General features: G+C 47.2%; 1 long non-coding RNA gene across 1 annotated transcript; it reads left to right on the forward strand.

Annotated features, from left to right (window-relative positions):
- The first annotated feature begins 4705 nt into the window (after nt 1–4705).
- LOC117232228 lies at nt 4706–25188 on the forward strand. The gene is made up of 3 exons (XR_004493089.1): nt 4706–5738; nt 18239–18353; nt 24500–25188. It is a non-coding gene; the product is annotated as an uncharacterized LOC117232228 (long non-coding RNA).
- Nucleotides 25189–26908: the final 1720 nt, after the last annotated feature.

A 26908-nucleotide genomic window follows, 5' to 3' on the forward strand; every position in this document is an offset into this window, starting at 1 on the left:
CCAAGAGCGACGAAGAAGACACGAGAAAGCAGCCTGGCTCGCGAGCGTTTCCCCGCGTAACAGAGACGCGCGAGAGTTTACTTCCTCGACGTCCGACGAAGATGAACGCGACTCGCATCCAGCGTGCGCATGAAACAAGGACGAGACGCGTCGGGACAAAGGGAGGATGCTGTTAGAGAAAAATATAGACGTATTCCTGCGGTAAGGAAGAATGAGAGAGGAAAAATCGTTGGAAGGTCAAAGAGTTGGGAAGGGGTAAGTTAAGGAAGAGAGGGAAAGAGAGAGAGAGAGAGAGAGAAAGAGAGAGAAATACAGAGAGATGCGTAGCGGTAGATGCAGATGCGAGCCGACGCCAGCAGACACATAGGGAAAGAATGGAAGGCAGGAAAAAATGTCTCGTGGGGACCGCGAGACGAGGAGGATGAGAGAAGAAGACAATTTTTAGACGGAGAGGGGAATACGAGAGAGGAGTGGAAAGGGGGAAGAGATTAAGAAGGAAGAGGAAACGTCGGTGGTCGCGCAGAGTGGTGCGTTAATCGGTTTGCTAAAGTTAAAGGGATGGTCACGTGGTGCGTTAAGTCGTCGTTGTGCGCACGTTCGGTCGAGCGAAAGAGGGAGGGGAGTACAAAGAGGACGAGGGGATAAGGGGTAACGCGTTGCATCGGAAAGCCGGAGCACCGGTGCTGCACCCGTCAGCAGTCTTACGATGCACTTTGCCCTGCGCGTCTCCGATGCGGTGGCGCACGTGCGGCGTGACGCGATGCGACGCGCAGCGACGTTCCACGATGACGAGGTGCCTCGTCGTGACGCATCACCAAAATCGCATCGAGTTAACACGTCCGCGCGTCGACAAGTGTTGCTACACCGGTGACGGAGAGATCGATCTCTCTGTTTAGCGAGGCTTTCGCCGCGCATACCGATTTCCAATTCCTTGCGCCTAGTACCGCGCGGCTCGTCCGCTATCTCTCACCTCGTTCCCATTCTATTTCAACGTTTTCACAGATACCGCCGAGTCGGCTGGAAACATCGCCACGACGTTCGCCTCTAGCCGCGCTTCCTTACAAAATGAAATTCGTTCGTTCCACGATCCCCCGTGGATATCCTCCGTGGACATTGCCCTTTTCATTCTCGTCCACCGGTACCTCCACCGCGTCCTTCTCCATCGCGTCGACTGTCCTCTTCTCTCGCCACCCTTGTCGTATGTAACGCGTGCTTCTTATTACGTAACATTGCCACATTGCATCTTCTGGGACAGAGAGTTCCTTCTCTTTACCACGTTTCTTCCCCCTTTTCTTCCGGCGTTTCGTTCTTCCTGCATCGCTCCCCGCTTCCAGCCCCACTATCCAATTTTAAAAGCCGCCTCTTTCTCATCGACGATCGCTGAGAACTCGTTTAGCGTGCGAGCCGCTTTTTTTAAATTTCAAATCGAAACACCAGACGACGAGTCGCTTCCGATACTTTGTCCGAATATTTAGTTCGTTATCTTGTTTTTTTTTTTTTTTTTCTTTTGTATTCTCTGACACCACTCCGATACGATTTACTCGTGACGACAATGCAGCCGACCTTTTGACTCCGCCGCTGCCCGCCCTCCTCCCTCCGTTCCCACGTGGCAACGAACTTTCGACAAAAAGTAATCATCGACCTCCAGCTAGCGCCGGAAGTCGTAGGAGGATGCCAATTGTACGACACTATCTTTCAGCGGCGCTATCTTCGCCAAAATAAACCTACGAACCAAGAGAACGGTAATCGGTGTTACGTGAAATAGGAATATTTGAACGTTGCTCGTGATAGCTACTAGACAACTCGAAAGACGACTTGGACCGGTGATTCGAACGGAAATTCGAACGGTGATTCGAACCTGTGACCATCTTCGCCGGACACGTATTCGCGTGAGTACACTTGTTCCAATAAATAGCCCGTTTATGTAGTTGAAAGGCGCATCTATTCGATCGCCTCGAGTACATAGATGTACAGCTTTAAAATTTTTAATCGCCGCGGTATCGCGCAACACGCTCGTAATCTCGACGCGTAGGCGTCCAGGAGGAAATAGTGAAGTTTAAGCTTCTTTCTGGCGTCTACGAATCGCAGCTCGGAATCTTACATCTCGCGGATGATTTCGCACGAGTCTGTTCGAGATAGTTTTCCATCCTTGACCATCGTCAACTCGTTAAAATCAAATCGCAAAAGTATTATAGGATCGACCGTATATTCGTTGGTCGGAATATTCGTCGGTGGCACGTAGAAGCGTTTGGCCCGTACATTGTACGCCAACAAAAGCGTGTACGCGCTTATATATAGAAATAGCAGTGACGGAACAACACCGGAAGCGAAGGAGTTCCGCCCAAGCCTGAAGGGTCAGTGCACTTTGAAAGGCGAGATCCAAGACCGCGCGTTTGCTTGCCGAAATCCTATCTGCTTGCTCCGCCAAACTAGTCAAAGTTCTTACGTTATTATCGCGAAACGGGGGAAAATCGATGTTGCGGTAGAAACGAAACGAAGCGACGAGTTGCTCGGAAGGGAATCGCGCTCGAAGAAACGTCCCCCTCGGCGATGCATCCTCGACGGAAGTAAGATAGGCGTTCCGGTGCGTGCGGGTTTTAAGGTCTTTACGGGCCGCGCCAAGCGTTTCTCTCGTTAACGCGTGCAAGCGTTTCCTCGCGAAACGCGTGACTTTATGAATGAAACCACTACCGAGCGGAGTTTCTACGCGATGCCGGTAGTATTCGCGTTTACTCGCTCGTTCTATGTAGGAAGGAAGTCGCGAGCGAGCTGGAATTGTCTCTTCCATCGACGTTGCGCACCGTACGCGCTCGGTCAATTACCCGGTCAATAGTTTCCCGGCAGGATGCTGCATTCAAGGAAGTGTAACTTCGTCCGCGGGTCATCTACAGGGTGCTTTGAATCGCGCCGATCTGCCAAATATATCGTTCGTCGTTTGATCAGGTAGATCGGTTTAACCTTAGCGGCGCCAGCTCGAGTATTCATTTCTCTAGCGTTGTATTTTCTAGCGAACGTATGGCAAAAGAATTCGCGTAACAAATAACACGCGGAACATTTGACAAAAATTCGTACGATTTGCATACGTTTCGTCGAGTCCCAGATTTTTTCCTTCGTCTTTTCGCAAGAAGAATCTAGCTATTTCGCAGCTATTACGCAGCGACATATACAGACAATTTCGATAACGCAAGACTGACGGACAACGTATCGAATGTTAAAAACGCTTCCGTGCGAAGAGAATCGTGTTTGGATCTGTCGTGTTCTCTGCCGTAGATTCGAAGCTCTCCTCGGAATATTCGTCTCGATGCGGCGAGACGAGGCGACACAGCGCGAAACGAGACGAGACGAGACGAGACGAGACGATACGCGTTCCAAGTAAGCCGAAACAGTGTCGCAGTGGGCTACGACCGATCGAATTCTAGGCCGACGACAGGCGACGCTATTTCTAAACTCATTTCTATTTTCTATTTGCATGCGCCGGCATCGCCACGACAATTTTATACGTCTGCGATATTTCGAGGAGTCGGCGTTAGCCTGTCCCGTGTCTTCCGCCGAAACCACGTAAGCGTAGATCTATTTGCTGATCGAGAAGAAAGAAAGTTCATCGACAGGTCGAACAGAGAGCAGCCGATATAACCACAAAGCCGGGGCCCTTCGATTCTTGTTGCGATTTTACGGGCTCGTGGCCGATAATGCGAACGTAACGGACGGTCTGGCTCGCGTTTCCGCCGGAGTGTAATCGTATTCGATCGAGCAATTAGTAGCATGGAGCGGCCATTAAGCACTGCTATTCTCCACGTGAACGTCACGCGGCCACTTTACACGGCTGTGTTCGTAACCATTACAGTTGTAATCGCATTTACCTGGCGCTCGCGCGCGAGCCATCGTACGCGTATAAACGCGATAAGAATCGCGCGTCGTATCGCCCTTATGGAATTCTTCTTGCGCAATTACTCGTGAGACGCCAACTCGAACTCCTTCGAACCAACGTTATGTAAAAGAATACATTGATCTTTTCGTTTCGAAATTAACCAAGCGACTTCCTTTCTCCGTACGTGACGTTTCTCACTTCCGACGCTCCGATAAAGGTATCGAATAATTCGCTCGACTATAGCGAAATAATTTCGAAAGTTGTCCGAGCTAATAAAATAATCTCGCAAGCGCGTTTCTTACGACGCAACGCGTCCCTTCTGCGATCGAGGCGTAGACGAAAATTCGCTTCGACGTAGACGTTTCGCGAATTGACGTTGCGTTTCGTTGAACAGCGACGTCGTGTAGCTTTTTAACGGTACAAAAACTCGTAGCGTTCGACTCAAAGAGAGAACGACGAACGACGAGGAAAAGACGGAGCAATCGATCGGCTGTGCCGGAGCGGTAGAGAGAGATAAAGAGCGTAGATGCGGATCCGTCGAGCGGATTTTTATCGTGCACGCGTCACGCGTAATATTCGCTGGCTGGAACAAGGAAATAGAGGTAAAGTCTAAGACAAGGAACAAGAGAGTCAGCCATTTTATGAAACGGCAGAGCTGCCTCGTCTCGTTGCCATGAGAGCGCGCCACGTTCAGATCTTTTGGCGAAAAACTACGAGACGATTTTATAACCGAGACGTCAGCTTCGAGATTTCTCGTTGAAATTTCGCGTAATTTTCCGACATCGATCGACGAACAGACCAAAAACGAAATTAGGATGATCGTTCCCTCTGCTCTGCCTCAAATCGCAGCCAACTTGCTCGCTTTCGTCGATTCTACGCGTCTTTGCTTGCCATTCGCCGAGTATATTTTAGTTATTTTTCCATCGTGCCTCGTTATTCCGTGCTAGCTACCACGATAACACGATATCCTTTTTCCCGCGTTTCCGTTTGTTTTTGTTTCCGTTTTTGTAGTCATTTCCGCTTCCGGTTTCGTTTTCATTTGGCCGTCTGCGTCGTGGCTCGTTTCTTTTTTTCCACGAGGAGACAACGTGGCGAGCGTAGTCGTGGAAACGGGACGATCTTCGGCCTCGTGTTCGTTCTTCCGAGTAAGTTTTAGTCGCACGTTCGATCCACTTGCGCTCGATAACGTTTCATCTTTTCAATCCGTAATTTCCGTGTTTTCCGACCTCGTGGCTTCCCCTTCCCTTCTTTTCCCTTCCCTTCCCTTTCCTCTGCCGTCTTTACGCGCACGCTTCACTGTGTCGCGAAGGTGGCAGATGGACGAAAAGAGAAACCAATAGCAGGAGAAGGTCGAACAGAGAGGGAGATGACTCGTTGTAGGAAGAAGGAAGGAAAAGCGAGCGAACTGGGACCCGAGCGAGAAAGAACAGAAGGAACGAAGCGGGAGACGGGTGGGAGCGAGCGAGCATCGACAGGGGGAAGGGGAGAAAGAGAGAGATAGAACAGGGAATCCACGAGCGATCGACTGCCCTAGTCAGTCCTCGTCCGTCTGCCGGTCGGTCGTTTACGTTTATGTTTGACAGCTTGTGAATTCGCGTCACTCGAGCTTCTACCAGCCAGTGCTTCGTCTGTGTGTGTGTGGATGTGTATGTGTGCCGTCTCATCTACCTTGCACGCTCGATTAAAAAAATGAATTCCTTCTCGACCGACTTGCCGATATTAATCGAGACTTTTCTCTTTTTCCTGGATCGTTCGATATTTCGAATCGATGCCTCGCATCCACATTTTCCGATGATTTTAAAAGACACTTTTATCCGTTCACGCTGGTTACCGGACTTTGACGATTCTTCGACTTTCAAAGGAGAAGAAGGTACGTGCAGTAATGAGAACAGTTACTTTTCCTTTTTTCTTTCCTCTTTTTTTCTTTTTTTTTTTTTTTTAAGGATCGAGTCGTTAAAAATTAACGAATGAGAGAAAGTTGGACAAAATGAAGGCGATCAAAGGCGTACACACTGTCGTCGCAACGTATCATACAGTTCACGCCGCATAAATAGAACGATGCGAAATAGAACGCCGTTGCCGATGCCGCGTCGATATCGCTGGAATGTACTTGCATATTTCCTCCGATTTCGTACGTGCGATTCGCGCGCAAATCGCGACAAACGCCTTGCATGTACGTCGCGACGCGTGTCTCGTCGCATCCCCCGGCCACGTGTCGAACGACACGTTTCATCCCTGTTTTCCTTCAGCAGCGGATTCGCCGATACCCTCGTTAGCTGATCGTACCTTGTCGCTTGCCTTTTTCGTTCCCCGTCAAATTGATAAACTGCAAACGGCGAGCTTTCCAACAGAAAGACGATATATATCGTTGTTCGGGCGAGGAATCCTCGATCAAGTCGTAATACTCGGTCGGCGATTCGCTCGACCGAGAAGAATTAACAGCTCGGCACTCGAGTCCGTAAAGAAAGAGCGATGGAATCGAGAAGGTGAACGCACTCACGCGAAATTTACGCTGGCCGCGTATGTGCGCACGTGCGCAGCCGTGCACGCGTGTACGTAGGATCGTTTGATGTTGGCAAATGGCGCAAGTAAATCCGCGTATTATTAAATAGATAACGACCATAAATTTGGCCAAGTTACATAAAGACGCAAAAGTGCGCGTTAAGGTCCACCGTTCTATTTATGTACCGACACGGCCGACGTTCTAAGACCGCGGTTCTCAACCCCGTTCCTCCGCCTCTGATCGCAGAACGAACGCCAATCGCCTCGAAATCGAATTCGCAGGATTGCACCGATAACGACGCTTCGACGCTCCATCTGTCTGTATTTAATAATAAGAGAGGGAGGAAAAGCATAGGTTTCGTATCGAAAAGCGCGGAAGTTTATTACCAGGAATATCGATTGGCTATGAATTTATAACGCGTAAAGAAAAAGTACCTGTAGTGGGTCAAATTCTTGAAAAATAGAACTGTTTTATGGTAGCAGTCCCGTTAAGTCTCGTCTTCTTTTACTCTAGCGATCGTTCACCCATTAATGAATCCAATTATTGCTCCGACTTTCAACAGAATTCCTTGCATTTCCGTGTGTATTAAAAGCAACGAGGGATCGTGATAAAAAGAGAGCCACTGGAAAGGAAGTCATCGAGAACGTTGTCCCTGTTTATCGTTGCCCGTATGTCTATTTGCCTTTTATCAATTCTAGAAGCGATAATTACTTTTCTAAATTGCGAGACCGCGGAGCCACGAACGTGGACACGTTCGTACATCTGTTTTACCCGCAAAGACGAGTACGATCGGTTTTTTTCCATCCTATTCGAGCAACAAAACGGTCCCGATACCGCTAATGGCCCGAAATAATTCGGGGACGATAATGGATCGCGGGCCCCAACCAACAATCTCGCAGTAGAATGATCCGTTTGCGGTCAGACGCGTGCTCGGTCACGAAGCAGCGGCTACGTGCAAGTACCATCCTGCCGTGAAAGGATCGGACGAACTTCTACGAGCTGCCCTGTACAAGTTTTTCTGCGGCGCCTCGTCGCATCATTGGCACGCTTCCAAACAAGCCAGCTCCGAGCTTCGTCTATTTTCGTTGATTCCGATCTTTACAGGAAGACAGTGACCGCATTCGCTACTGCCGCTTCTTCCGCCATTCGCGATAGACGCTCGAGCTGTTCTCTCGCCCGTTCTTTCCTTCCCTCGCGAGCTTTTACACGCTCGAGAACTCTCGCCGAGTTCCTATCACGCCCCTCTTTCTCCGTGCGCAAATTGGACGATTCGTTTCTACTACCGTACCAGGCTTCCAAAAATCTTTAAACATTCTTTGATTAAATCCTTCTAGGCGAAACGTTTAAAGCTTTTCAGAAAGAATACAAATTTTACGCAAGCTCTGTTGCTTCTGTTAGGCCACTCGTTGATGAATAGCCGTTTTTCACTAGCCGATGAAAATAGAAAATTACCGTTTAATAATCGATCGGCGATCAATCGTCCCTTGTGATCTTTTCTCTTTTTCTACCAGATCGTCCATTTCGATTTTACAGAATTTCCATAGAACAACTTGGATCGTTCCAACTCTTTTTGGATAATCTAATACGGTTTCGGCTCTAAATAGAAACCTGAATCCTCGATCGCGCGCGTCACTCGAGATGTCTTGGAATTTTCGACCGTCGACGAATTTCGTCCGATCGCTCCTCGTCTCCGTCTACTTTCATTCGATCGCACCGTCGTCGAACGCACCAACGCTTCTCGCTCTGTGCCTAACGCATCGCATGCAACAGGTATCTGGCCTGACGTCACGATTTCAGCACGACGAAAGAACAAACGACGCGAGAAGTCGCGAGATACGGTGGAGAGAAAAAGAGAGGTACAAGGAGGCCGAAGCGGGGGTGGGAGCAACGATGACTGGATGGTGGTGGTGGAAGTTCGTGCCGGTCGCCGGCGGTGACGACGGTGACGGCGGTAACAGCGTTAACGGCGGCGGAAGGGCCGCGGAATCGTGCATACATACTTACACACACAGGCCGGTCGCGCATGACTTTGGTCGTACGCGTTTCTCGTTCTGTCTCTTTCACCCTTCCCGTTCTATCTGCTCGGTGCGCTTTTGTTCTTTCATTCTGATCGCGGCGTCTCTGTTGCTCGCGACGCATTGTCACTCGAGAGAAACAAAATCGGCCGAGCGGAGTTGTGTCACCGCGACACCCTGTTACGCGAGTATTATTCAAGACGCGTGTGCGTGTTCGCACGAGCATACACGCCTTTGAAACGTCGAAAGAGCGTAAATACGCGGAAACGAGGAAGCTCGTCGATCAACGGTAGTTGGGTCGACGTGTCGCGACACCCGTGTTTCTTTTTAACCGAATGCGACGAAGAAATTAATCGCAGATCTTCGTGTTCGCCCCGTTGAAAAACGCAGTGGCGAACGATTCGACGTGCTTCGAACTGCACGCAAAAATTCGTACGATAACGCAAAATCGCGAGTTGTATGTCGCGTCTGAAGGGGGAATTCGATGTCGCCTCACCGAACCGGTGGAAAAGAAAAATCCGGGCATAGTCGTGTCGCGAGAGACGCAGGCGATCGTCTTCCGCGTTTTTCAACGGGTATCTGCTTTTTCTTCTCGGCACGTAGGACGGCCGACGAGGGGAACAGTAGCCGCAGTAGGTGTAACGGGGTGCCGGTAGAGACGGCCGCTGCCACTATGGGAATTCTAATTAGAGATAATGACGTCATTAAGGTCTGAGCCACGACGAGACGAGACGGTCTGCTGCGCTTGCTGTACATATGTACTCTGTGCCGAGTATACGTATGTATCGGTGCCGCCACGTATATGCAAAACGAGCTTTGTTCGCTTCTGCGTGTTCTATCATGGCAACGTACGCTCCTCCCGTGCGAATGCACTTGTAACCCTGGACGAGAAAAGGAACGTTCGCTATCGGCCGACGAAAAAGACGGTTTTCGCGCGAGTGGGAATACACGAGCCGGATGGGCCGCGGGGAGCGTCGCTTTATCGAACGAACGGCGTCGCGATATCGAGTCGGTGGCAGTAACGTTAGCGTTATTGAAATGCACCGACGTATCGTCTTCCTTCATTCCGACCAAGCGTTATCGCGTAATCGTAAATTCGACTTTATCCGCTCGAGCTGCCTGAGCACCGTTTATTCCGCAACTGAATGAATAAGAATGTAAATGAGAAATATTAAGAACGATAGCGCACCATGATTTACACTTATTTGTTTCTTTTATTTCTTTTTTTCTTTTTTTTTCTCCGTTTCTTCCCGCTCACCGTTAAGTAACCGAGTAGTTTCGGTTCAGAGTCCAGCGCGATAGCGTTTCACCAGCGAACGAGAGATCCAGCCGCATGACCAATCTTTGGAACTGTGTCTCGGATTACGTCGTACCCTAACCTCTCGCGACGTCAACCATTTCGAGAAAATCCAGCTTCTCATTGATTAATCTATCTACGATCGACGATTACGTCAAGGATGTACTTATTCAGATTCTCGGCTTTCTCGATCGAACTAGTTGCAAAATGGATTCCAGCCACATAGGTTATCGCGAAAGCAGCGCACCGACGTCGCCGTTATCTCGATGTCGCCGTGTCTATCGAGTGAAACTCTCGCTACTGTTGGTGGCTCTGTGTCGTTGTTTCTCTGCTAACGCGATTATCACGCGACAACTATGTGCTATGTATATATAACATATATTGCGCGTTTCGCGTCAGAAGATTCACAAAACCGTCATCATCCTCGGTTCGTTTCTCCGCGCAAAAAGGGAAAGCCAGTATTCGATTACGCTTAACGTCGTTATGTTCGACATTGCCGCGTCTAACACCGTTTGAGGCTTCCGGTCCGAAAGCCACGTCGCGACACGTTGTGACACGACTCTCGTGCAAAAACCACAAACGGTGTTAGACGCGACGGTGTTAAGTATAATGCTGTAACGCGATACAACGTTAAACGTGGCAATTCAGGCCGTGAAAACAGCTTCAAGACCCCGGTGTTCAATCGCCTCGGACGGAAGTCGTAGATTTCTCGAGCTGCGTGAACCCGCGTTACTCGTACGGGACTTGGGAGGCGAGCCACCGCACCGGTAAGCAGGACCTTATATGGCGTAGATATTCTCGTTGCTCCTTTTCCCGTAGCATTCCTTAAGCTCATCGTGAACGGCAAGTCGTCTCGTCCCTCGACACGCGCGTCTCTCTCGCGTTCGAAGCTCGCAAACTCTATAAGGCGTTTTAAAAGTCCGTTTGGCTGTGCCGTGAACCTCGCTGTCGTACCGAGCCTTTCGTTTGAGAACCCCTGACATGCCTAAACGCTGCTACTTTACTACTCCGCTACTCCCTGTATCGCCAGCGCCATCAACAGCACCGTCCTCGCGATTGGCTCTTTAAACTTTAAAAGCCAACGCGCTGGCCGCGAAACTATCGACGACCGGACAGGGCCGTCGCAGATCTAGAGGATCCCCACCACGCGGATCTACGACGATGAGGCCCCTTTCAAATTTTCTCCCTTCCAAGAGTTCTTCTCGTCACGCGTTCCGCGGATCTCACCTCCGTCTCCTTTCTCGTCGCGTATTCGCGAAATCGTCGCTCCGACCATCCTCCGTGTTTTTTTTTTTCCTCTCTTTTTCTACTGGAGAGAGCGAATCGTCGAATGGACTGGTGAAAAGTGCTTGTTGCCCTCTTTCGCGAGGAATCGACGCCTCGGTAGCACGCGGTTATGCAAAACAATTATCGTGGAATGCGGTCAGCTGTTCCGAGACGCGCGTTGACGTCATGCGATTAACGCGTGCGCGAATTCTTGCGGGCTCCTACGCACGTGCGTTGCGATTACGTGACTCCACGAAACTGCACACCCTTCTCTCCCATCCAATGAACCTTTTCTTTTTTTTCTTTCGTTCTCTCCTTCATTTTCTCGCTGTTCGTCTTTTCGTCTCGTCCCGTTTCGTCTGATCTCATCTCGCCTACCCTATCGCTGAAACACTACCGGCCAGCTAATTAGAGAAACGCGAGGCGTTTCTCGCATCGCTTCGGTTTTTCGCTTGCGTAACGCGTCCCGAGACACGCCTCGTCCTTGAGAGTTTTACACGTGCCGGAATTACACCGGCTGTGAACTCGTTCGGTGTAAACAGACTACTAGCGTTCGTTTATCGCGCCAACCTCGTCGGCACCGATCTTTTTCGGCTACTATCCACGTCGATACGACGCCACGATAACCAACACTGGATCTTTCGCGAAAGTTTAGCGCTACCGTTTCATCGTTTCTCAAGGTACGTGCCTTCCGAGTATTTGATATTCTCCGTGCTTCGACCTTCCGAATAATATATTATACAGTCTGTCGTCAAATAATGATTGAATATTTCAACTTGGAACGAAGAAAAATGGCCGCTAAAAGCTAATAAGCGTTCGGTTTCCACGGTTGTTTCGAAATGGTAGACAGATAGAGGACATTTCCATTGTACGTGTAAAAAGCTTCTGCCATCCATCGTACACGGAATTCTCTCTCTACGAAATTTTATCTTCGATCGATATGGTCCTGCTAAAGTCGTACGAAAGAAATCGCATCGATCGCGTACGATCGTGGGAACGCGTTGGCCAAAAGAATTGAATTTCTTTCGCTGGTTCGCGGCGATTCTTTGAAGCGGAACAACGAAGAGAGGGGAAGGCAGAGAAAAGGAACGACCACGTCGGAGGTGTAAGAGACAACGAATAGCAAGTAGGTCGTCGGTCGTTCGCCGATCGTCGTCGATAGCGGTAGGTAGCACCAATCGGCGTTGGGTCTTTAAAAAATTAGCAAGCTTCGGGTCGCGCGTGGGTTCGTTCAACTTTGGCTGTCCGTGCCGCTCTCGCGCACTCACGCGGCGAGAATATTTCTCCCTCTTCGTCGCCTTCCATCCCTCTCCCTTTCTTCTAGCTCCTCTGCTTCCGTCTCCTTCCATTCGCACGTATATAGAATGTTCCGCCCAAGTGACTCACTAGTCCTCGCTGGTCCCTTCCTTTTTTTCTTTTACGATTCTTCCCGCTGCTCGTTATCCACCAGATATCGAAGATTCTCATCTAAGAATCTGCGACTCGCAGCAACTGCGAAACACGCGACACCGAGTGTCGAGTCACGCGATTTTCCCGACTCGTGACCGACGCGTGAACTAAATTTTAGTCGGGATAAAGCAGCGATTATCGTTAACAGCGACGACGAGATGCGTGCGAATGAAGAATTCGTTCGTTCCGTGGATGATGTTACATCGAGGTGGCAGTCACGATGAACATACTCCAGAGAGTTGGATCTAGTTCGGAGTATCGTTACCGTTCGAATTCTTATTGCTAGATTGCGCATATCGATGACGAATTCGTAGTTTTATGAAAATAATTTAAAGAGTAGAACCTATCATAGACGGAGATTCGTTTCACCTATTAAATATCGTAACGGGAACTGTATTTTCCATATCGTACGCGTTTTTCCGTGTTTTGCGCATTCTATGCATCCCTGTACCTTTGAATTTTCCATAAATGCGCACAAATCCGCAGTCTTTTATACTCTTATTGTTTGGTTATTAGAAATCTAGGAGACAGTGGCACTTTGAGTCGAATAAAACGACACCGAAGTGTTATTTCCTTTCAAATTCTCCTCGCGATGGACGAAATTTACCGTAACGAGAACTATGGATCCAGATGCAATCGATATCGACGGATTATAGATTCACCGAACTCGATGATATCGCGATCAGCCGAACGCAAGGACGCTCGATAGGTCTGTACGCGAGCAAGCGTGCTTGTTCTCTCGTAATCGGCTCACGGATCGGCCAATCAACCAAGTTCTATCGGTTGGTCCGGCCACTGAGCGTCGGCTACGTATCTACTTAGACGTGACATAGCTGTGTGCGACTCGAAGCGCAGCGTGGGAACTTCTTCGAAGTGCAGAGGTTCTCAATTTCGGAATTTCAAGCCGAAAGCTCTTATCAGCTGAGTGGAAAAGTTCTATCGATTTTGCATGGTCAAAATACAGTAAAGCCGAACATCCATCTCCCGAATATCCAATTATCTGAACGTATTACAATTTTTATCTACAAAGTGACATACTTTGCTCATACGTCGATAGCAATGTTAGGAATAAATTATTTAAAAAAGCAACGTCATCGATAGATCGTATGAAACCGAGAAAACTTTCGCGCATCATCTCGCGTCTCTAGCGTTCTTCGATGGTTTTCTTAGAAAATGAATGAAGCGTCGGTACGTGGCAACGACGATAATGATTAAGGAAATATTCGCGCACATGGAAGCTGCCAAAGACGGAGAAACAGTAGTCGACGTATATACCTACATACTTACACGCGTCTTCGGTTCGCGCTTTATTTAGCAAGTTCTTGCTGCGTTTTACGACCGCCTTAGCTATGTGTTTTACAACCCGCTCGCTTTACAATGCGCCATCGCTAGAGGTTTTTACAAGCATCATTTATCTAAACGCTAGTATCGGATGTGTGGGTAGTTTACATATGGGTCGTTTCATAATGCACGTTCGTATCTGCTGGATTGGGAAGAGACACAATACGCGGTCGAATATATGTATTATTTTCGTTCTTTCCTACGTATCTTCATATACGTATTTTCTTATAACAATACCGTATGAATACTCGAAACGGAATAAAGAACGACAAAGAATACGATAAAATATCGTTTTTCTCGGGTGGTAGATACGACACTTTAAGAAAAGGGGACAGAATAGTTTAACAAATTTCCAATTCATTAATAATGTTTAAGTAGCACAGCTTCAAAAACTTTTAGGTAAATCGTCGAATTTTACAGATTTTAGATTTTTCTCCGTTTAGAATTCGTGGTACCTATTTTGTAACGTGGTGGGTCGCGAATGTATTACTATTGTTATTTGTTAATCCGTTAATCGAGTCTCTTATAAAACTCGATTCGAGATAATATGCAGTATATTTTAGGAGAGCGGAATACCGCTGCCTTATATAAACGGCACAGGAATCTAATTCGAGAATTTCGGTATTCGCGGTAATCTCGTCGATGATGGAAATATTTCGAGAAGACCGAAAGGACGAGAACGGGGTACGCGCGATCAGAGGATGCTCACGTATGAATCAGTCCATTTATTTAAGCCGTTGCAGCACACGCGTACATCTATGGGTATGGGTGTGCGTGTCCCTTGCGCACCACGTCTTGTGCATAGATCGTCGTTCCCTCTTTCTCCCGTCATTCAGATACTCGCCATGAATGAACCGCAAACTCTTCGTTCGCCTCGTAGTAAATACTTTTTCCCACACGTTTCCCGCAACAATTCAGTTCACCGTTCAAGGTTCGAGGGTAAACTCACCTATCAACTAATCGTTGCTTCTTTATCTTTTTACACGATCCGTTAAATTTTCCATTGGGATAAGAGGAAAGAAGGATAGTTACAACGCCAATGGCCAAGTAACTGTTCAGAGAACTTCGCTTATACCACGAATTTCGACTCACGATGTGTACTTTTTCCTAGGCAAGGTTTGGCGAACACGATTTAAGAAAGGTTAACGAACCCCAGTTTCCTCGATAGCCACGATAGTAACATTCGTGGGTAAATGTTTTACGAGTGCTGGCTGAAACGTTAACAAGCCGCTTAGTCCTCCTGTTTATTACCAGCGGAGGATAGCGGCTCCGTTATTTGAGCGTGTGAAAATCAGCCGACGTGATATTCGTTATTGATTCCACGATATCCCGCGATTATTATCCGCGCGTAATTAAACGCGAATAATTGGGCGATCGAGACCCTCGTCGATTCGTACAGTCATTCGAGCGAGTCGAAGCAACAAAGAGTTCGTATGATCGGAAGAAGGGACAGGGGAAGAAAAAAATGTCGAATTCATTGGCCAGTTGGTTAATCCAGAAGTTTATCTTTCGCTCGTTCTATAACTGGGTCAACGCACTCGAATCTTCCGTGCGAATCTTCTACGCTCGTACATATACATTTCGATTTCTCTCCTTGACGTCACTGCTACTCTATTGCTGCGTTGTTCCAAGCATTAGCGCGGAGACCGCTCGCGAATCGAAGCTAATCGCATATACAGTACTTGGAAGTAGAAGTCTTTCGACTATCTACGATAATAATTTCATAATGGTAAGCAATAATTAGGCCGTGAACGTTGATGTATTTATGAGAAATTTAGATGCAAATATTTCTAATATAATGTAAAAAAAAAAAAAAATACATAAATGTATAAAATATTCAAGGCAACGTACTCGCGATAATACGTGGTAGGTGAAACAAACCATTATTTACACTCCATTTCTTGGCTTATATTCGGAAAAATTTGAATTTGCTCAAACGTTTCCCGTCTATCGGCAAAACGTTAAAATATTAAGATCTTAAAATATTGAAACAAGGGTAAAATTACGACGTAAGAGCTCAAAGCCTACGGCAAACTGAAAATAACATCAGGTATTTGCATATTTATTTATAACGACAAAACGTATGCGTATTATTACTTTCGCCGCAGTCCATACATCGCTTCAAGTTTCACAACGATAACGAAAGTTCGACCGCGATTAGGCGCGTTCGCTTGCAAAATTGATAGACGAAATTAAACAACGAAGGCACGTTATTTTTTGTATTAAAGTCGACGGTCTCGATATCAGGCAGACGGCGAATAAGCAATAAATCGTTTGCGTCATAGCGCCACCTGCGCCAAGCTCGAATGCTTAGTTGCGTAAATACCTGTAACGTACGTGTACATATATGTGCATTCGCAGGAAATCGTCGTGAGCTCGCGTGTCCACATCCACGCATCGTCATGAAAGGAAACGACGAAAAGCAGCACGCGCAACAGGTCTTTTCAGATTCTACCGACACGAGTAAAATGAAAGGAATCCGTGCAAACTTTAACATACTCTTTTTACCCTTCTTCACCTTCTGTCCCGCACTCGTCTAAATTACTATTCGCTTAAACGCGTTACCGTGTCCTACACGTGACACGCGATTAGCGTCACATCGTCGCGACTGAACGAGACCGTCCGAATCCACTTCGTATCGAAATACGCCATTATACCACGTGTTACAGCTGCTTAAAATTTTTAGCAACCTACCGATTATTTTTGCCACGTTCTCCAGATCAAATGTTTCCAACGAATCGTTGCTTCCTTTAAATTGTAATTTTCTATCCCTTGGCTTATTTTTCAAAAATTCACTGATACAAACATCCTACTTAAAGTCTCATTCGCTGAATTTCGAATTTGCAGCCCAATACGCATAGGTACCATTCCTCTAGTTACATTTGTTAAAATACAAATTTGCATAAACGTCGAATTTAGTCATTACGAAGGAAAAACATGACAATTACGTATGTAATTTAGTTTATCTCGTTGTCGAAGATTATCGCATGGACGATTTGCTATTAGCGTAGTTCAGTTTCGTAATCTTTACTGCTCGTATCGATATCCGATTCCGTTGAACGGCCCCTTTCCCCTTCGCGCTAGGCTTCCCCTTTCCCTCGTCCGTGGCTCTGAATGCGCGGCGTCAGAATTCTTATCGAGTGGCAGAGAGCACGTTTACGTCAGAGGTGACCACACCGGAATAAGTTTTGTCCGGAGAGGGCACACGAAGATACGGTTGCACGGAAAACGATCGTTATTCCGCCAACGTTCCGCTTCTACTTCTCTCGTTATCATTCGGAGCGGTGTGCGTGCAACCGCGACTCTTTAAGTCTATTCACTGGCCTCGTGTTCCTCTTCGCGAGCGTCGATCGAGGAAAACCCTCGTTCGACCGTTCCGGAATACCGGACGTTGCGAAACTCGAGAAACCTCGATTCTGATACTCCTCGTCACGTTTAAAACAATGTCAAGATGGAAACGTTCACTCGGTTTATATTTGACATTTTTGTGATTCTAATAAAGTGGAACTTTTGTACCAAGCTACGGCGGAAGTTGCGATAAACGCAGTTCTCTATCGACCGACGAGATTCGGTTAGCGAAAATTCGAATTGTTCTATCGGTATCGGATACGTGTCCGCCCACTCGTCGTTACCACACAACGCGCACGATTCCTCCCAGCTCGACTGATTTTCCTGTAGGCCAAGATAGAATCCGTTACAGTATACCTTATGCGTGCATTGGCACATACATTTGGACACTTTCAGATTACTACGAACCTAGAGGTTCGCGAGGGTATTTCAACGCTTACCGTAGAAATGTTTCACGAGTGTGCGTTATATAGAACACTGAAATTTCTCTAGCACCGTAACGCGATACGACTGTCGTTATTAGGCAATCGACAACTGAGAAACGTTCTTTTATCAGAACGTTGAAAATATGATAACAACATCAGGTTTCTGATCGAGTTACACCATACAGATGTTCGTATATACTCGCGTAGCAGGGTACACGTGGAAATATATTTCGCAAATTTCTTGACGAATCATTCGATATCGGATGCGTTCTTTGTCGTTTCTCCCTTCGCTCTGATACATGCTTCTACATAGCGCAGAAAGAGAGAGAGAGAGAGAGAAAGAGCGCAATGATCCAGTAATGAATGGATTAAACAGCCTGACGTCACAGGATGGATTATATAAACGGTGGTGCGCGTGACATCGAACGTAGGAAGGAAGTTGGCTTCCTTTCGTACCTAGAAGGTATTCGTCCGTATGCACGTTCGTGCAATACATGCATACGCATAAGCGCGTACGCAAACGATTTCGTTGTCGAGGGGTCGTTCATTTAAAAGCGGACGAGCTTGGTTAGAATGCCGATGACGACAGTGCCGCCCCTTTCGAAACTTCCCTTCGGTGAAACTCTCTCCTTTCCGATAGACGACGATCGATTTTGACCTGCTTTTTTTCACCTTCGATTGGCCGTACACCTACACCTACAGAGATTGTTTTCCTTTCTGTTGCAGATCTCGGATAGAAAGTCGTAAGAAATGTTTGGCTGAGAATGTCCGTTAGCTGTTTAAAGCCACGTTCCACGCAGTTGATAGAGAGTCGCGCGAGTATACGCGTGCCAGAAGCAAGGTATGCCTTCTAGGAACCCATCCTGCGATCCGTCGCGTCTAACTGTCGACTCTGGCCGGTATATTTTTGAATCCGCTCCGCCAAGGATTTAGTCGAATAGCGGCGCGCCGTACAGTAGAAACGATGTTTCGTAGTCAGACCGAGTGGACGACCCAGTTTTCGCGAAGCTCGTAATACGCGGAAAGATCTAGGCACGTGTTTATGGATCGAGACAGACGCGGCTCGTTTCTCTCCGAGGTCCACCGTGGTGGTTATTAACGCGTGTAGTCTGGGAGCCGTCTGCAGGTCGACGTCCGACGCGCAGAAATAGAAGCACCGCGACGCTCGTTACATTCCGTCACCTACAATCGCTGACCATCCTCGAAAGCCGCTGGCCAATTCGCCGCTGCCGATTCCACCAGTCTCGTGCACGCGTGCTGCATTTAAAACGGTCACGAGTGCTGTTTTAGCTCGACAAGACTACCGGCCACCGATCATCCGCGGCTCCTTCCGGTAGGCGCCGTTATATCGGGTCGTCTGGAACGCTCTTCCGCTCTCGTCCATCCGTTCGTCTATTCCGACCTTCTTCGCCACACAGATTTCTTTTTCTTTCTTTTTTTCTTTCTTTCTTCCTCTCTTCTTTCTCTCGTAAATGATCCGGGTATCTGTGAAGATTTCACAGTAACGGTTTTTCACTTTCGTCCGGTGAAACGACGATTACCTCGGAGTTGGTTAACGGTCACCCTCCTAACACTGGAAGAAGGGCAGGTGTGTAGTCCGGTTTACGAGGGAAAAGGGCAGCTGCTCGTCTTAGACGCGCTCTCTCGGAGCAAGGGAAAGGAAGACGAAGAACGCGAAAGGAAGGGATGGGACGCGGTTCGCTGCTAAGGTAAACGATATAATAGGGACGTAACAGTGGGTCCTTTTTAGAGGCAGATGTCCTGTTCGAGACACGTGCCCATCCCGAGCTCCCTTTTTCGGGCCCGCGGCCCCCAACTGCCTTCCTTCTTCATCGCGATTAGACCGAACGCGAGTGGGAATGCGAGCGGAAAAGCCTGAGAAGCGCTCTCTCAGTGTTCGCTCTTTTCGCTCCTCTCCTCTGCCGCGTCCGCTTCCGTCTTTTCTTTCGTTCTTCCGTCTCTCTTTCCCCCTCCCTTCTTCTTTCTTTTCTTCCACTCGCTCCTCTTTCTTCACCTGGACAGGAACACCAGCTGCTGCTCTCGTTACGACGAATTATACCGTTGCGTAGACAACCGCGTCGGCTATAATCACGGCGACGAGCATGACTACAACGATTCAAACCAGCATCCATTGTGTCCCTCCGAGACTCATCCAGCGAGATCACAACGACGTTTCCAACATCCAGAAACCAGACCCTCTCTTCCGAAGCTACGAATCGAAAGGGAAGAAGATGAAGCGTTTAGAAGTTAGTTTCGCAGGGTCAAAACGGTTTTTACTGGTGTACAATCGCGAGAAGTTTGAAACGTTGTTGACCAGAGAGGAGCGAAAATTTGCGTAGCCGGTTTCTCTCGTAGCAGGCTGCCAGTTCGATGGATCGAAGATAGAAGACGTAGGGAGGCAAACTCTTTCAAACGGTCGAGCCCACGGTTGAAAGGTGCATTGAAGATTTCGTGGAAGCCGCGGTTCGTCTCTCTATTCGCGAGCCGCATTCAAGTTCGCCGCGTTCGTTGCCTGAGAGCCTCTGCACGGCGTGCGACTTTTTGAGTCGCTTTGGTCCCACGCTGAGACTATGGCCGTTCTACGTATACGCGTGCACGTTTCTATGCACATGGACGTATACGCGTATAGATATAGAAAAGCGTGGAACTCGCAAGGACTGCGTCGCACCTGCAATTGACCATTCGTTGGTCTGCTTTTCGTTCGCCAACACTTATCATCGAATTCGTTCTCGTTCCTTCATTTCTCTCTGATATTTATCTGAAGTTGATTTACATTCACCGTTCATTTTCAAACGTTCGATCATAGAGATTTTTGATTAAAGAACGACACGACGTCTGCATCTTCTTGTACGAAATTTATCAATACAATATTAGCACAATACTTGTAAGTCTCGTTATTTATCATTGCCGATTGATTTCCAAACTTGTCACTGTCGCGCATGGGTATTTGACAATTGCGCAAGAATGTTGTGATCTCGCGTCTAGAATCGACAGCCTGGAAAATACCTCGAAAATACCTAAATGCCTGCTGTGACTGTTCCAATTCCTGCGCATTCGTCCTCGATCCAAATTCAATGGCCCGTACGAACACTATCGAGAATTCCTGCTGGAAATTCGTGTTAGCAAGGAACAAGCTTCGTTGAACACGATCGACCACGAGAACTATTTCGCGAGAAAATATTTGCCTTTCAACAAGAACCGCAAAGAAACGCGCGCAAAAATCGGAAGAACGCTATCCAGCTCGATCGCAATTGACTCGCAAAACCGCGAGATTCTAAATCACGCGCAGAATCCGTTGAAAACAGAGCAACGATCTTCTTTCTTTCCGATCGAACGCGAAAAACGATCCAGGACAGCGGATTGATTTGGGATTCAAGGTAACGGCGATAAATCGGACGCGAAAACGAAACGAGGAAACGTCGGGGGACGCGAATCGTGGCTGATCTATTATGAAGCGGTTCCTGTGTATCGTAACGCGCCGAGATTGACAATGACATAACGCACACGACGCCACTAGTCCTCCATTATTCATCGAAGAATCATCGATGCGAATTATCATATTATAATGGCGACGGACATCGGTATTCGTAACCTTGAAACGATGACCGCTCGTCTTGCCACCTTGAACGGCGGAAGCATCGGTATTTCTCGATATTCGATCGAGATCGAGATCCTTAACGTTCCTCGTCTATTCGCGTAGATTCTATAGACCGAGACAAAGTCCAGCAGAGCGAATAGTAACAAGAGAATAGCAAAGTCGAGCAACCGTGCTAACCGCGGCCAACCGAAGTTTCCTATCGTTTCTCCGCCGTGTTCGTTTGGTATTCCGTGCGTCGTTCGCACGATGATACCCGTGGCGTACTTCCACTACAGTCGAGGATATCGACGACGAATCCATCTTCGAGCGATCATACCGGAATGCCTTCTCGTAATTCGACACGAGGCTCGTGAACATAGAATCGAAGAGTAATACGAGCAAGTTAATAGCAGACTCGTTTAGAAGCCTTTTAAATTTACCTTAGAATTTACGAATAATAATTCGTGTCATTTTCTCGCGATAGACGAACTTGTACGAGTAAGCCATTTACTTTCTTGAGAATTGAATATCAATCGTGTATTTAGGCGATGAAACGAGGAAATTAACAAGGAACAGAGTTGGTTAGCTGAGAATAGAAGAGTCGTTTAGGTTGATAAATCAACGAATCGCATGGTCAACAACGAATCCGGATGTATGTACTAGTAAGTCAGTGTAGTCGTTCGGCTGTCTCCCACGGCAGGGCCTCGCGTCGACCGCATTCCACTTGCAGACCCTTCCACCGCCACCGCTGCTGGGTGATCGACCCTAATCGCCAAATTCGATCTCGAATTATCGTCGTCCCGCTTTCACGCGTCAGTTTCACGCTTTCCTTGTAAAAAAGAAAAACTCCGTCGTTTTCTATTCCCACATTCCGTCTATATATTTCTTGTTGCCGTCGATTTCGCAAATTCTGCCAAACACCCAACGAATTTTTCTAAAATTGACGCGACAATCAGCAACGAATACATTACGAGTTTCATACGAAACGTTAAAAAGTATCGTTAGCGCTGCAACGAGACTCGACTATCGCGATTGCACACAGTGGCCGTACATTATATTTACGCGTATATAGTGCGATATAGCATAATAGAAAAACTACGATACTTGGTCGACAAAGGATCGCGATCCGAAATGATTGTAACATGAGAATTAATAACTAGTTTGTGAGTAGATGCAAAAGACCGCATCGAGGCAGATGACAGTGACAATAGCGGCGGTGATATCATTATTAGTAGTAGCGGTATAGAATGGTAGAAGTGGTACGAGCTGCAGAGTAGTAGTAGGTGGTGAAGCCGGTAGGTGGAACACGACGGTGATTCGGTGAGCAGCGGGTCTGCTCCCTAGTAGAGGCATCGAGAAGAGAGGAGAAAAGAGAAGAAAGAAGAGAAGAGGAGGAAGAAGAAAAGAACGAAAAGGTGAAGGAGGCTGATCAGGAGGTGAGGAGGCAAGAGTAAAGTCGCCGACTGGACTCGTACCTGCATTCCATTCCCACTGGCCGCGTAGGTCCTTGTATAGGTGGTCGTTCTCCTTCTCCTTCTACTCTTCCTCCTACTTCTTCACCAGAGGAGTCTTCGTCAGTCGTTCGTTCTTCATTTTCATTTTCCTTTTCATCTTCGTCCTCGTCTTTCTCTCCGTTTTCGTCTCTGTTCGCGTTAGTTTCTTTGCCCGCTCTTTCATTCGTCGCTCTGTCGCTCCGTCTGCCTCGTCTTTACGCACATCTCGCCTATCTGTTCGATAAAAATTGCATCCACCGTTACCTACCTGCCGCTATCTATCGCTTCTTCTCACTTTCTTATTCACAGCCCGATCGATACCGATTTCGTTATTTGAGAATTTCAGAGCGATCGTCTATAGACAAATCGTAGGCCAGTTGAATCGTCACCCATTAGGACTGCATTTATTCGAACGAAATCGATTTTCGATTAACTTTTGCCGGTTCGATTCACTTATCCGAACGCGAACTTTTATTATACGAACAAAGCATAGTGGACAGTGGGAGAAATTGGCGAGTTTCTATTATATGGACTTCGATTGTACATGTTTGTACCTCTACGAGTTCCGATAAGTGCAGGACTACTGTATTCGAAGAGTTACGCTTGCGTCCTACATTTTCGTAAATGCCTACTTCGTTGACTCGCTGCTTCCCTTAGTCTCCTACCTCTTCGATTCAACTTCGTCTTCTCGACTTTATCGTTTCATCCTCTTTCTTCGCTGCTCTTCCTTCTCTTCCCTCTTTTTCGCTCTTCCTCCCTCGTTTTCTCTCCAGTTGCCAACCGGATCAGAGTCCCGAGAGCACTCGAGAAAGATCTCCGGTCTAAACGTAGTCCACGGCTTTTCAACCAACTTCGCAAAAGGAGGTCGGTGCCGGGAGATGTAAAGCGTAAACGATCAAAGGTAGAACATCGCGTCGTCCATCTTCGTCTCGGCAACGGTTTCATTTCGATGGTCTCTGCCGTTGCTACTCCTCGTTCCTCAACCCGTTAACACGTTTCCCTCGCATCTGCGTCCATGGACAAATATAAACTCGTCGAGTTATTCCAGAGCTGCAATCCTCTTAATTAGAACAATTAGACGATCCGAGAATAGAAGGATGACGCGATCCACGTACCCGAGTGTCGCGGAATCGCACGGCCCACGCGGTCCTCTATCTGCTACGACGTTGTCCATCTTTTCCACGATGCTTTCCCATCCATCCACGTTTCGTCTTTCATCGGCTGCAACGTCCGACGAAGAGAAGCGAAGAGAAAGCATAAAGGGAAAGGAATCGTCGATGATCCCTAGGATGGCTATGTCTAAAGTCCTCGACAACGAGGAACCTTCGGTCCATGTCCCAATGTTTTTTGAAAAAATTATTGTTTATCGCGCGTCGTCTCTTCGTATTTTCTCAAGCTGTTTGCTCGCTGAAGCAGCAACGAATAACTAACTCGTCCATATGCCATACTTGTTGAAAAAGTTGCCCGATCGTTGCCCCATCTTCTTTGTTTCTTCGCGTTTCCGCAGTCCATAACAAAAGGGTTACTACCTGTTGCCTGTTTCGACGAAGATCAAAGGAAAATAAAGAAACAAACGTTCCTTCGGTACGTACAGTTTCTCCGCTGTTTCACAACACATTCGCGCGTAGACAACCTGCTACAATACTAAAAACAAATATCGCTTCGACGTGTTCCTCTGATTATACCGTTTCGACGGTGAACAATACGTCCGTATAAATTGGTATTTGAGCGGCTCGCAAGCTACATCGATTAACTCCATAATTTAAAAGAAAAGAAAGCGTGTACCGAACTGGAATTTATCCTTATTTATGTTATTTTCTTCTTTTTTTTTTTTTTTACGATAAATAAGCTTATAAAGATAGTTTGTAAATAATTTGTCTCTTCGAGAAGTTTAATACCATATAATCACGTTTGCAGATGATGAAACTGAGAAAGTTAGAAAATGACGGAGTTGATCGCAGGCTTCTGAGAGTTGGCTACCTACCGTTTGGAACATGCAGCAACAGCAGGCGAGAAAAAGTTGTTGGTCGTTGGTTGGCTCGGTGAGGACGCAGCTTAATAGACGCAGGATCACGCGTCGAAAGTTTCGGACGATCAGTGAACTTGAAAGCGGTACCATGATGAATCCGCGAAAGTAGGAGCAACGACCACGCGAAGGGAATGCTGTTCGACTTCCACGCGCTCACGTTACGTGACAATATGCCCCCGAAGCTCCGTTTTCTGGCTAAACTACCGATGCGAACGATGCCATCGTGCGCGCGCGCTAATCGTTCGTAGAAAGTTCAGCAACCTCTGCCGACGTTTCGTCTCGTGGCCCTCTTTCTCCTTCCTTGCCTCTCTCGATAGCCAACTACTTCGATCGGCGTACCGAACGTATTTAACGCTCGATTCCATGACGAGCTTCCTGTGCCACGGAACGAGCTGCCATTCCTCACCAATACCGTCGCTACGTTAGAACGTGTCGCGAATTTCGTGGAACGGTGAACGGTCGACCTTGTAAGCCCGACTAGAAAGCTATACACAGGGTGTTCCAGTATCGATGGTAGAATCGAGGAGGGGCTGGTTCCGTATTTAAAAAACAGATCGAAAATATAGAACACATTTTTTTTTCTTTTTTTATTTCAGGCTTGGAAATCATTTGAGACTCGATTTTCGAGAAAACTGACTTTCAAAGGCTGGTTTTAAAGAAAGTAGAATCTTCACCGCGTTTGATTAAGAATTGGGTTGGCTCACGCGTGCTCGGTCAAGTTTCGAGTTTCATTTTCTCGTAAACGAAACATCCTACGAAAAGTATTTATTACCTACATTTTTTACTTATTTTCATACGTAGAACAGATTCTTGTCGATTCTTCGCTTTCATCCAGACCGGAATTAGCCAAGTTTCGATGCTTTTGACGAATCTTCAAATACGATTTTTGTCGAATACGAAGCAAAGTCTCGATAGCGTGATCGCTCGGATAAAATCTTATTCTATACAGGGTGCTTGGTAACTGGTGGTACAAGCGGAAAGGAAGTGATTCTAGGCGAAAAAAGAAGTCGAAAATATGGAATACAAATTTTTCGTTCGAGGCTTTGTTTTCGAGAAAATCGACTTTGAATTTTGGCTCGGTACGCGTGCACTTTATCGCGTCTCGTTATAACGAATCTCACTGTAGATCGTTGTCTCGATGGAAAAATTAAAAAAAAAAAAATTTTTATTCTATATTTTCGACTTCCTTTTTCGCGTAGAATCACCCCCTTTCCGCTTGTACCACCAATTACCAACCAATTACCTGTATATTTTTGATTTGTTCTTTTTTTCACGTAGGATCACCTTCTCGCCGATTGTACCGTCGATACCGGAACATCCTGTATGCCGTGCTAAAGCGATCCTCGTTCGCGACGCTTCGAGTTTGCCCTCCTTTCGTATCGCACACATAATCGTTCCTGCTTTTCTCGACACTCCTTTTCACTCGTTTCATCCCGCGTAATATTCCTCTCGACTAGTTGCTCTTCGGTTCTCCGTCTCGCTCATTGTGCACGCTTATTCACCGCGATGCGCTGTTTCGCTCGTTCAATTACGCACTTCGTCGGAATGCCGAGGGAGAAACGAATTCCAAGAGTGGCAGCCTTGTCAAGGTGTTCCCCGCGCCACTCCTGCATGGAAAAAGTTTTCTACTACGTAAGTACGTGATTTCGATGATGCGTTGATAATGATCGAACAAAAGAGCTGCGTGCCGATTCCTTCGTTGCGCGTATACTTGCATAAACGATCTTGTAATATTTTTCGACTGTAACGTGTAGTTACGTAAGAGCGTTTGCACGGCGTCATTTTGATTATTGCTCGATGGAATGGAAAAGTCAGCCATTTGCCGTAAATCGAATGGCTTTTTCGCGGAAGGAACGGACATAAAGGCAGACAAATACATTATCGCGAATTATAAAAGAGATCGTAGAAAGGATTGTAGAATATGTGTTTACTGGGATTTTTTAATCCGAGGATTTGCGTCGGTGTAACGTCACGTAATTTTGAAAAGAATTTTCGCAGCCTGGATAAAACGCATGCTGATCGACGATGCGTGTGATGTACGCGTGCATACATGCGTATATGTATGCTCGTGTACCTCGATCCACATCTGCACGCGAGATTCTCTGGAGGGGTCTGTCACGCGTACAAATAGCTGACCTCGCTTCGTCGCCTCTATCAATGGTTGGACAGTGGACTGAATGACTTTTATGCCTCTCTTCCTCTTACTACGCCCTGTCGCGTGATAGCCTTCACTCCGTTTCTTCGAATCCTTTTTCCCACCACCGCTCTTTACAGTGGAAAAAACCTACCGCGACGTA

This window comes from Bombus vosnesenskii, unplaced genomic scaffold, assembly GCF_011952255.1.
Source record: "Bombus vosnesenskii isolate JDL3184/JDL3185 unplaced genomic scaffold, Bvos_JDL3184-5_v1.1 scf7180000013263, whole genome shotgun sequence".
In the NCBI taxonomy this organism is placed as follows: domain Eukaryota; kingdom Metazoa; phylum Arthropoda; class Insecta; order Hymenoptera; family Apidae; genus Bombus; species Bombus vosnesenskii.